Source organism: Haliotis rufescens, unplaced genomic scaffold (assembly GCF_023055435.1).
Source record: "Haliotis rufescens isolate VD_foot unplaced genomic scaffold, xgHalRufe1.0.p SCAF_2, whole genome shotgun sequence".
NCBI classification, from domain to species: domain Eukaryota; kingdom Metazoa; phylum Mollusca; class Gastropoda; order Lepetellida; family Haliotidae; genus Haliotis; species Haliotis rufescens.
Genome location: NW_025963890.1, coordinates 74,352,141 through 74,364,009, shown reverse-complemented (window position 1 = coordinate 74,364,009; position 11,869 = coordinate 74,352,141).

Sequence of the window (11,869 nt, the reverse complement as noted above, 5' to 3'; positions counted from 1 at the left end):
ATTGAAAGTCATGTCAGTTATTTTGTGGGTTGTTTGAATATTCCCTGGAGCCTAAACCCAAAGGCTGTTCTGTGAACAAAGCCTAGTTTCTACCCTTGCCACATCAAGGCCACTTTTCTGGGCTCGACCCTGGCACCACCTTGCGTAGATCACAAGTTGTGCCCCTTGTAATGAAAACGCGATAGCCAATCAGATCACTGTTCATATCTCGTATATCTTCACAAAAATGGTGACTACCATAGGCGACAACCTTGTCGATCAGATAATGAAAACATTCACAATTTCATCCTTGATACAAAAAACATAGGCAATCGTTGGGGGCTTTAAAGATGAGAAAATCATATTCGTGTCAACAAAGACAGGCAGCAGTAAATCACTTTCAAACGAAAGTAGTTTACCAGTCATAGATGTAGATTTTTAAAATGTTTTCTGATTGGACTATCGATATGTATGATAATCCAATCATATTTAGCACAGGAAAGTGGGCTTGATGTGACAAGAGTGGAAACAAAACTTTGATATTAAGGCTAGTGGACGCTCTTGCCTCGGGAAGATGGCAGTGAGGTAGAACTAGCCCAAGTTGTTATCGAGTCAAGTTCTTACAAATATTTGTAAATATTGCTTTCTGAAAATCATATCATGTATTGTTTAAGCAAGTATACACTTGCGATACATCAATTCATCGATGAAATGTGACACCAGTGTATTATAGATGTCTCCTATTCAGGGTCTAAGACGGTAGATCACATGATCACCAACCAATCTACAAAATGGCGATCACTAACCACTGGACAAATGTCTGTCATATGATCACTAACCACTGGACAAATGTCTGTCACATGATCACAAACCACTGGACAAATGTCTGTCACATGATCACAAACCACTGGACAAATGTCTGTCACATGATCACAAACCACTGGACAAATGTCTGTCACATGATCACAAACCACTGGACAAATGTCTGTCACATGATCACAAACCACTGGACAAATGTCTGTCACATGATCACAAACCACTGGACAAATGTCTGTCACATGATCACAAACCACTGGACAAATGTCTGTCACATGATCACAAACCACTGGACAAATGTCTGTCACATGATCACAAACCACTGGATGTGATGGACCATCATTGACTGTTTGTTTACTGTGGTAGCCATCCTTTACAAAATGGCCACCAAGCCTCAGAAGAGAGCTTTTATTCATGGAGGTTGTGGTTACGCATGTCATCCAAGAATTTACTCCCTCTGTTCATGTATAACCATTTGTGTTCTTCTATTTATATATATATATGGTTTTCATCAATGTTGTTACAATCAGGTGTTAATGCTGACTACCGCTACACAACGATCTGTGGACATCCCATTCAGGGCACATCAGAATGACCTTTCGCAAACTTTGACTGACCAATGAAATGACTTACAGGAGGTCGACATTAGCCAATCAGAAAACAGCTTTACGACACTAGTTTCAAACTGGCAAAATCCTTTCCAGGCTAGGATTTTTGAAAATATTTTGAGAAAGTTTGATTCAAAGTAGAGAAATTCAACATTTGAAAACTGATCAAATGAAAATTCTGGAATGTCTAATAGATGTCCTGGCTTCTGTTTCAAGTGTTAATCTCGTTGAAGCAAGAGATAGATGATGATTTTGATTGTATCAGTTGTACTGCCCATTACCGTTGTCAGGAATGCCCTGTGTTAACTTTTTCGAGGATGTAAGATTAGAAAACACATTTGAACTTCCATTCTCGTAAGCGTGACCTGTAATGGGATATCCCCAAATCTGTGTTGCGGTAGCAAACACCAAGATCTGATTTTAATGAGATTTGGTTTACATGTTCATATTTAAAAACTTTGTTACTGTTTTGTACAATTGTATTATTTCTATTGGTTTAAATGATAGATTGCATTGGTGATGAGTTGGTTTGTGTTGCCTACCAACTGTAAAAACAACAATCCACGTTTCAACGCCTGGTACAAGTTTTTGTCACTTGAAGCTGAAACATTGTGTTCCCATTCGTATACTGTAGTACAGAGTTGCACCCCTTTGGCATGCCAGAATCCTATCCTATGGGTTTGAATCCAAACATTGGTCAGCACAGTACCAATCCTTCATCAAAGTGGTCAGCATGTAAGATCTTTATCACTTCCAACATTCTCCCAACACAAAGATGACACGCAATGATATTCGAGTAACCATGGTAACTGACAAACAATTTAAAGTGTTTTTTATATCCCTCTCTCTCTTAAGTACATGCTTAATTCAGCAGTTTTGGATCTGAATGTCTCGGAATACACAGAACATAACTATACCACTCACAAGAAGTTAAGGGTTTGATGTTTTAATATTACTGTAGTTAATCTGTCATGCCATTAACTATAGTAGTATGAAAGAATCGGGTGATCCTTAACTTTGCAGGGTTAGAAATTGGCACTAGTCCTATAGTCCTTGCCAAACTGCCCAATAGTAAAGGTATCCTAAGGACTAGTAGAATTTTAATTTTTTTAAAAGGTTTTGCTATATGCTATCATTATAAGGACTAGTGGACTGAAATTGTTAGTTTCTACCCCTGACTTTGTTGTAGAAGTATATAATTGATAGGGCTGTGTATTGGTAAAAAGTGTACATGCAGATCCTATTTTCTGCAAACTAAAGAAAACATTTCTAATAATTTAATAAATGAACCCTGGTATTAGAATTCCCCTCTTGTTTGCTAAGATGTCAAAGACAGCATGTTCAGTCTCCGCCATTTTGTTGTCATGGATTCAGAGATAATGTGAGAGCAAAATCACTGCCATGTTTCTCAGATTTGTGAATCAAATTCATAGGGAAACATTAAATGTAAATTAATTTCTGCTCAGATTTTAGGTTAAAACGAAACAAATAATAATGAAACTTGTTACACATGTCAATCTCATTAAAATCCCGCTTCTGCTAAACAAAGATCTGAGGACATCCCATTACGGGTCATGTCAGACCGACCTTTCACAAACTTTGACCGACCAATGAAATGACTAACAAGAAGTCGACAATAGTCAATCAGAAGGCAGCTTAATCGAGCTTTACGACACAAGTTTCAAACTGGCGACTCCGCTTCGAAACATATTTTGACATATTCTCAATTAAAAAATTAAAAACTAAACAAAATAACCATTCTGGAATGCCTAATAGATGGTCTAGATTGTAAGAATACAGACATTAATACCCTATGTTTGTTTTTTTCAAGGTTGCACAATAAAAAAATCGCATTTCAACTGTCACTTTCATGATCTGATAAACGATGCTCTCGTTGGTCAGATGAAAGGTCGTTCTGACATGACCCGCAATGGAATGTCCTCAGATCTTTGTTTGGCGGTAGCGAGAACTAAGATCTGATTTTAATGAGAGTGTTACACATGTTTACCCAATATACCAGATAAAATATTGCAATATGTATCATTAAATAAGTGTAATGCATTCTTCATTATACCAGTAATACGTGCAGTCCTAATAATATACTGAACAGCAAAAGAAACATCACCATGGATAGATATATGAGAAACTTTATTTGTCCAAACACTGTAAACATACTTTGAGACGTATTAAAAAGATGAAACTTGGCAAAACTGATCATCAAGGTTGAAATTAAAGTGTCAAATGTTCTTAAAGTGAAACACAACACTCGTCTCTGAGAAAATGGCATCACAAGTCAGTGTCTCGTGTGTCTGCCATGTGCATTGATGACTGCTGTGCAACGTCGATACATGGAATGGATGAGATGGTTGATGAAGGCCATAGGCACTTGAGCCCACACACTAAGGAACGCCTGACGCAGTTCAGCTGCAGTTGTCGGCCTTGGTCGGATGTCATTCATCCATCTTTGAATCTCGTCCCACAGGTGCTCAATGGGATTTAAATCGGGACTGAGGGTAGGCCACTGCATGGTTCTGATGTCATTCTGCTGGAGGAAGTCTCTTGTTGCTCTCGCAGTGAGGGCACGGGCGTTATCATGCTGAAACTCTTGGTTGCAGCGACATGCCAAATGAGGTATGGCATGTGGTCTCAAGACTTGATCAATGTACCAAACTGCTATGACACCATGGCCTCTGACGTCGGGTGGTGACCCTTGGTCTTCCACTATGTGGTCGGTCATCTGTAGTGTTGGTGGTCTGGTACCATTGCTGGAGCCTGTATATGATCCTTATGTGGACTTGAAATGCATTGCCTACTTGCCGGGTGGTTTGTCCAGCTTGCAATCGTTCAAGGGCTTGGCATCGCTGATTTCTTGTCAGTCTTGGCATGTGGTAGCAATTCAATAACGAATGATTGTTATCCGATCTGGGTGGATTTTTATGGGGCAAGAAATTGGGTAATACATGTCATCTGCTTTGTTTTTTTATCATCAAATTTCATTTTTCTGGACAAGCTAATGTTTAATTTTAGAAACTTTGACAAAAATTACCCAGAAATTTAAATGACAGCTTTTCATGTAATGTTACTTGGGGTGATGTTTCTTTTGTGGTTCAGTATAGATTTAACTCTTCACTGTCAGATGATATAGTATTTGCGATGTATTTCTTTGCATTCTTCTGCCAATTGTTTGAGTGCTACACACATTTTGTTTTACATTTTCTTAACCCAATGGCTTGTTGCGGCCACTAAAATCTTGCTATTCTTGTTATAAATGTTATGATTGGTTACCTTGGTTTCATGATGTAGTGGTTGTAGATTCCAGGTCTGATCCTGGAATGTAGTTTTTACAGTGACCTTATTCATCGAGCAATAAAACCATGCACCAACTTCGTTTCCTTTCCCCGCCTTTTCTTCATTGTTGTGAGTGCCAATGTTATAAGATATTTGTTGATATTCAGTGAGGGCATTGGCAACAAATGTTGGTGTACTTGGTTGGAAAACTTATGTTTTTTCCCTATGTTCATACTAAGATGTATTTTTATTTTTGCGCATCTGTGTTGACTGGTACTGTTTATTTTATTCCATATGTTATTTTCTTCCTTTATAGATATTCATAGTTGGGAATTTTATAATGACATTTGTATTTTATACTTCACCGTTGACACTTGGTGCCCCATAAATATAATGCAGGTTATATGTGTATCACCTACGAACAACGGATCTCACTGGGTTGTTTTATCTGATGAAGGTGAACTCCAGTCCCTTTTACTCTCGTTATTTTGAGCCAAGTAAATGCATTTTGTTTTAAAACTGTCGTATCGTGTTGTTTATTTATAGTTTTAGACTTAAGCTATCACAGGAAGATGATCTGCTTGAATGAACAACACAGTTGGCTAGATGTGATCACATGACCCCGAGACTGATGCCTAGATGTGATCAATTGACCTGAGTGGCTGAATGAGACCGATGGTTAGACATGATCACATGACCTGAGTGGCTGAAGGAGATCGATGGTTAGATGTGATCACATGACCTGAGTGGCTGAATGAGACCGATGGTTAGACATGATCAATTGACCTGAGTGGCTGAATGAGACCGATGGTTAGACATGATCACATGACCTGAGTGGCTGAATGAGACCGATGGTTAGATGTGATCAATTGACCTGAGTGGCTGAAGGAGGCCGATGGCTAGATGTGATCATGTGACCCAGAGACTGATGCCTAGATGTGATCACATGACCAAAGTGGCTGAAGGAGGCAGATGGTTAGATGTGATCACGTGACCCCAGGGGCTGAAGGAGACCGATGGCTAGATGTGATCACATGACTGGAGTGGCTGAAGGAGACCAATGGTTAGATGTGATCACATGACCCCAGAGGCTGAAGGAGACTGAAGGCTAGATGTGATCACATGCCCCAAGTGGCTGAAGGAGATCAATGGCTAGATGTGATCACATGACCCAAGTGGCTGAATATGATCGATGGGTAGATGTGATCACATGAGTCGAAGCTGAATGAGATCGATGGCTAGATGTGATCACGTCCTGAGTGGCTGAATGAGACCGATGGCTAGATGTGATCACATGACCCGAGTGGCTGAATGAGATCGATAGGTAGATGTGATCACATGAATCGAAGCTGAATGAGACCGATGGTTAGATGTGATCACATGACCCGAGTGGCTGAATGAGATCGATGGGTAGATGTGATCACATGAGTCGAGGCTGAATGAGATCGATGGCTCGATGTGATCACATGTCCTGAGTGGCTGAATGAGACCGATGGCTAGATGTGATCACATGACCCGAGTGGCTGAATGAGATCGATAGGTAGATGCGATCACATAAGTCGAAGCTGAATGAGATCGATGGCTAGATGTGATCACATGACCCGAGTGGCTGAAGGAGACTGAAGGCTAGATGTGATCACATGACTCCAGAGGCTGAAGGAGACTGAAGGCTAGATGTGATCACATGACCCGAGTGGCTGAATGAGATCGATGGCTAGATGTGATGACATGACCCGAGCGGCTGAAGGAGACCGATGGCTAGATGTGATCACATGACCCGAGAGGCTGAAGGAGACCGATGGCTAGATGTGATCACATGACCCCAGAGGCTGAAGGAGACTGAAGGCTAGATGTGATCACATGACCCGAGCGACTGAAGGAGATCGATGGCTAGATGTGATCACATGACCCGAGTGGCCGAATGAGACCAATGGTTAGATGTGATCACATGACTGGAGTGGCTGAAGGAGACCAATGGTTAGATGTGATCACATGACTCCAGAGGCTGAAGGAGACTGAAGGCTAGATGTGATCACATGCCCCAAGTGGCTGAAGGAGATCAATGGCTAGATGTGATCACATGACCCAAGTGGCTGAATATGATCGATGGGTAGATGTGATCACATGAGTTGAAGCTGAATGAGATCTATGGCTAGATGTGATCACGTCCTGAGTGGCTGAATGAGACCGATGGCTAGATGTGATCACATGACCCGAGTGGCTGAATGAGATCGATAGGTAGATGTGATCACATGAATTGAAGCTGAATGAGACCGATGGTTAGATGTGATCACATGACCCGAGTGGCTGAATGAGATCGATGGCTAGATGAGATCACATGACCCGAGTGGCTGAAGGAGACTGAAGGCTAGATGTGATCACATGACTCCAGAGGCTGAAGGAGACTGAAGGCTAGATGTGATCACATGACCCGAGTGGCTGAATGAGATCGATGGCTAGATGTGATGACATGACCCGAGCGGCTGAAGGAGACCGATGGCTAGATGTGATCACATGACCCGAGAGGCTGAGGGAGACCGATGGCTAGATGTGATCACATGACCCCAGAGGCTAAAGGAGACTGAAGGCTAGATGTGATCACATGACCCGAGCGACTGAAGGAGATCGATGGCTAGATGTGATCACATGACCCGAGTGGCTGAAGGAGATCGATGGCTAGATGTGATCACATGACCCAAGTGGCTGAAGGAGATCGATGGCTAGATGTGATCACATGACCCAAGAGGCTGAGGGAGACCGATGGCTAGATGTGATCACATGACCCCAGAGGCTGAAGGAGACTGAAGGCTAGATGTGATCACATGACCCGAGCGACTGAAGGAGATTGATGGCTAGATGTGATCACATGACCCGAGTGGCTGAAGGAGATCGATGGCTAGATGTGATCACATGACCCCAGAGGCTGAAGGAGACCGATGGTTAGATGTGATCACATGACCCGAGTGGCTGAAGGAGACTGAAGGCTAGATGTGATCACATGCCCCAAGTGGCTGAATGAGATCGATGACTAGATATGATCACATGACCTGAGCGGCTGAAGGAGACAGATGGCTAGATGTGATCATATGATCCGAGTGGCTGAAGGAGACATATGGCTAGATGTGATCACATGCCCCAAGTGGCTGAATGAGATCGATGACTAGATATGATCACATGACCGGAGCGGCTGAAGGAGACAGATGGCTAGATGTGATCATATGATCCGAGTGGCTGAAGGAGACAGATGGCTAGATGTGATCACATGCCCCAAGTGGCTGAATGAGATCGATGACTAGATATGATCACATGACCGGAGCGGCTGAAGGAGACAGATGGCTAGATGTGATCATATGACCCGAGTGGATGAAGGTGACTGAAGGCTAGATGTGATCACATGACCCAAGAGGCTGAAGGAGACTGAAGGCTAGATGTGATCACATGACCCGAGTGGCTGAAGGAGACTGAAGGCTAGATGTGATCACATGCCCCAAGTGGCTGAATGAGATCGATGACTAGATATGATCACATGACCTGAGCGGCTGAAGGAGACAGATGGCTAGATGTGATCATATGATCCGAGTGGCTGAAGGAGACAGATGGCTAGATGTGATCACATGCCCCAAGTGGCTGAATGAGATCGATGACTAGATATGATCACATGACCGGAGCGGCTGAAGGAGACAGATGGCTAGATGTGATCATATGACCCGAGTGGATGAAGGTGACTGAAGGCTAGATGTGATCACATGACCCCAGAGGCTGAAGGAGACCGATGGTTAGATGTGGTCACTTGCCCGAGTGGCTAAATGAGATCGATGGCTAGATATGATCACATGACCCGAGTGGCTGAAGGAGATCGATGGCTAGATGTGATCACATGCCCCAAGTGGCTGAAGGAGACCGATGGTTAGATGTGGTCACATGTCCCGAGTGGCTGAAGGAGACCGATGGTTAGATGTGATCACATGACCCGAGCGGCTGAAGGAGACCGATGGTTAGATGTGATCACATGCCCGGAGCGGCTGAAGGAGACCGATGGTTAGATGTGGTCACATGTCCCGAGTGGCTGAATGAGACCGATGGTTAGATGTGGTCACATGTCCCGAGCGGCTGAAGGAGACCGATGGTTAGATGTGGTCACATGTCCCGAGTGGCTGAATGAGACCGATGGTTAGATGTGGTCACATGACCCGAGTGGCTGAAGGAGACCGATGGTTAGATGTGGTCACATGTCCCGAGTGGCTGAAGGAGACCGATGGTTAGATGTGGTCACATGTCCCGAGTGGCTGAAGGAGACCGATGGTTAGATGTGGTCACATGTCCCGAGTGGCTGAATGAGACCGATGGTTAGATGTGGTCACATGACCCGAGTGGCTGAAGGAGACCGATGGTTAGATGTGGTCACATGTCCCGAGTGGCTGAATGAGACCGATGGTTAGATGTGGTCACATGACCCGAGTGGCTGAAGGAGACCGAAGGCTAGATGTGGTCACATGTCCCGAGTGGCTGAATGAGACCGATGGTTAGATGTGGTCACATGACCTGAGTGGCTGAATGAGACCGATGGTTAGATGTGATCACATGTCCCGAGTGGCTGAAGGAGACTGAAGGCTAGATGTGGTCATATGACCCCAGAGGCTGAAGGAGACCGATGGTTAGATGTGGTCACATGACCCCAGAGGCGTTAATCCTGTTAAAGAATATATTCTAAAAACACACTAATATCATATATAACAGTCCAGCTTAACTTTACAAGGGGGCACGGGTAGCCCAGTCGTCTAATGTGCCGACATTCGCTGTGCAGAGTTGCGTCCATTGGGCACGTCAGAAACCTATGACTGTGGGTTCGAATCCCGGTTCGCCCGGATTATGTTTCTAGGTTTGTCAGCACCATACCCGTGCTCGTGGGTTTCACAGAAGTGGTAAACGTCTAAGACCTGCATCACTTTCCCCCCACATTAAGCTGGCACGCCGTGATGTAACTGGAATACTGTTTAAAACGGCGTTGAACCCAACTCACTCACTCATTATCTGAACAACCTGGTTCCCTTTCGTTTCTGCGACAGAATGGGACTGACTGAGGCAGAGCAAGAGCAGCGACACCAAGCGGAGGATCCGGTCTGCCCATTGCAAGCCTATGATTATACTGATTACACGGTATGAGAACGAGCCCAAATTAGCCAAATATCGAACTAGTAACGATCCCTCATCAAACGGGTTGCATATAACATGGATAATCTCACACATAATTATACACAAGGAAAAAAACAGGGTTACAGTACTTTCATATACTCAAGTCATTCTATAAAATAACTTCCTGTATGTATTTTCAGACGAAACCCATTTGTTTTTGTTTTTTTGTTTTTTTTTATAAAATGACAACCAATTTTTAAATTCAGAAATCAACATCGATCATCTTATGGCCTGTTTAGTAATTGTTCCATTGCAATAGCTAACTAACTACCCATTCCGCGGCTTCGTTGCATCGCATCATATGAATCAGTACTTGCAACCATTTGGAGACAAACACTCTTCTCGTACCAACTACCCACAAGGTACAAGATGTTTCTAATAGATGCATGGGGTGAGTGAGTGAGTTTGGTTTTACGCGTCCTTTAGCAATATTCCAGCTATATCACGGAGGGTGACACCAGAAATGGCTTTTACACATGCTGCCCCTGTAGGGAATCGAATGCTTTAACCACTTGGCTACCCCATCGCTCCAAAGAATATACAGGGAAATTCGGGTGATATGAAGAGAAAGAAAGGGTGGATATTGTGGATTATGCTAGCCCCTTTCCATACATATGTCCTCTGGTCGACACAATGCGCGCCATGTTTCGCTATGCAGAGTTATGTCCCTTATATGTGCCAGTATCTGCTAATCGGTCAGTCGAATACTCGATTCGCCTCCATTATGATCCATGACATGCCAACGAATTGGTCAACGTCTATAGCTACGACATGCCTTTAGGCTTTAGTCACACAGTAAGCAGACAGATATTATATAACGGAAAATATTGTTCAAAGCGGCGTTGAGAACACTCACCTACCCATCATGTTCCGAAAGCATAATTACTACAGAATGGCCGTAAATTATAACTCGGTGGCACAATTTCAGGGTGTTTTAATGGGTGAGTATGGTTTTACATCACACATTGTACCCCGGCAGTTAATGAGAGTGTATTTATTTATTTATTTATTTGTTTGTTTGTTTGTTTGTTTGTTTCATTGTTTCAAAACATAACACTTCCTTTCTCTAACAGGAGGAGCCGAACGCTTTTTTAAAGACATCCAGCTAATCCAGCGAAAAAGCGTACTGGTCAATTAATGCTTCCAGCATTGTCCGCAACAATTTAATATAAATACGTCCCAGGTCTTCTAGAATATAAAATGGTCGGGCCTCAATATTATTGCCGTGACCAGTCACAACAACAACACAGAGACTGGAACACACGCACCGCGACTTTAAGGGCGCACAAATTATGTCCGGCAGTAACTAAAGGCCATCAGCTCTACCCTTTAACCGCTAATTATTGACAAGGCCTCGCGATGTATGACTGTCAGTCAACCCGTCACAGTTCCAAGTTTACTGTCAGTAAACAACTAAACTGATTGATATGTTGATTTAATGAAATCGAATTGTAATTGATCGTCGTTGTGGATGGCAACAGTTTCGATGTGTACCATCAGATCCAAGAGGCACATTGACGGGTTAATCCACTTTGATGTTGCCGAAGTACTCTTTTATCTCTGTATCACAAACTAAAGAGGAAAAGGCGGAAACAACTTCAGTTTTAGAAACAGTTTCCCGCTAAGCGTGCGTGACAGACAGTTGTCAATAAAAGACGTTAAGCGAACTTTTACAGCAATACACAAATGTTGATTGCCCAACGTTGGTTCAATATGGTGGCACTTCCGGTACGACGCTATGGCGTGTATGGAATATACCGTTAGCACGAAAGTGACTGTCGTTTCTGCTGTGGTTAACGTAAAACGAATTCACTTACCTTCGATGAGTTGCGGGATGACCACACCCTGGACATTGCAAAAAGGGTAGAATTCCGTTTTCGGAAATAGCGCTAGAGCCATGGCAGACCTAATCAACTTGTACATTATGCGGTGTCGTGATGTACGACATTAACCGCTGCTGATGTTGACGATAACGATTTAGAAGT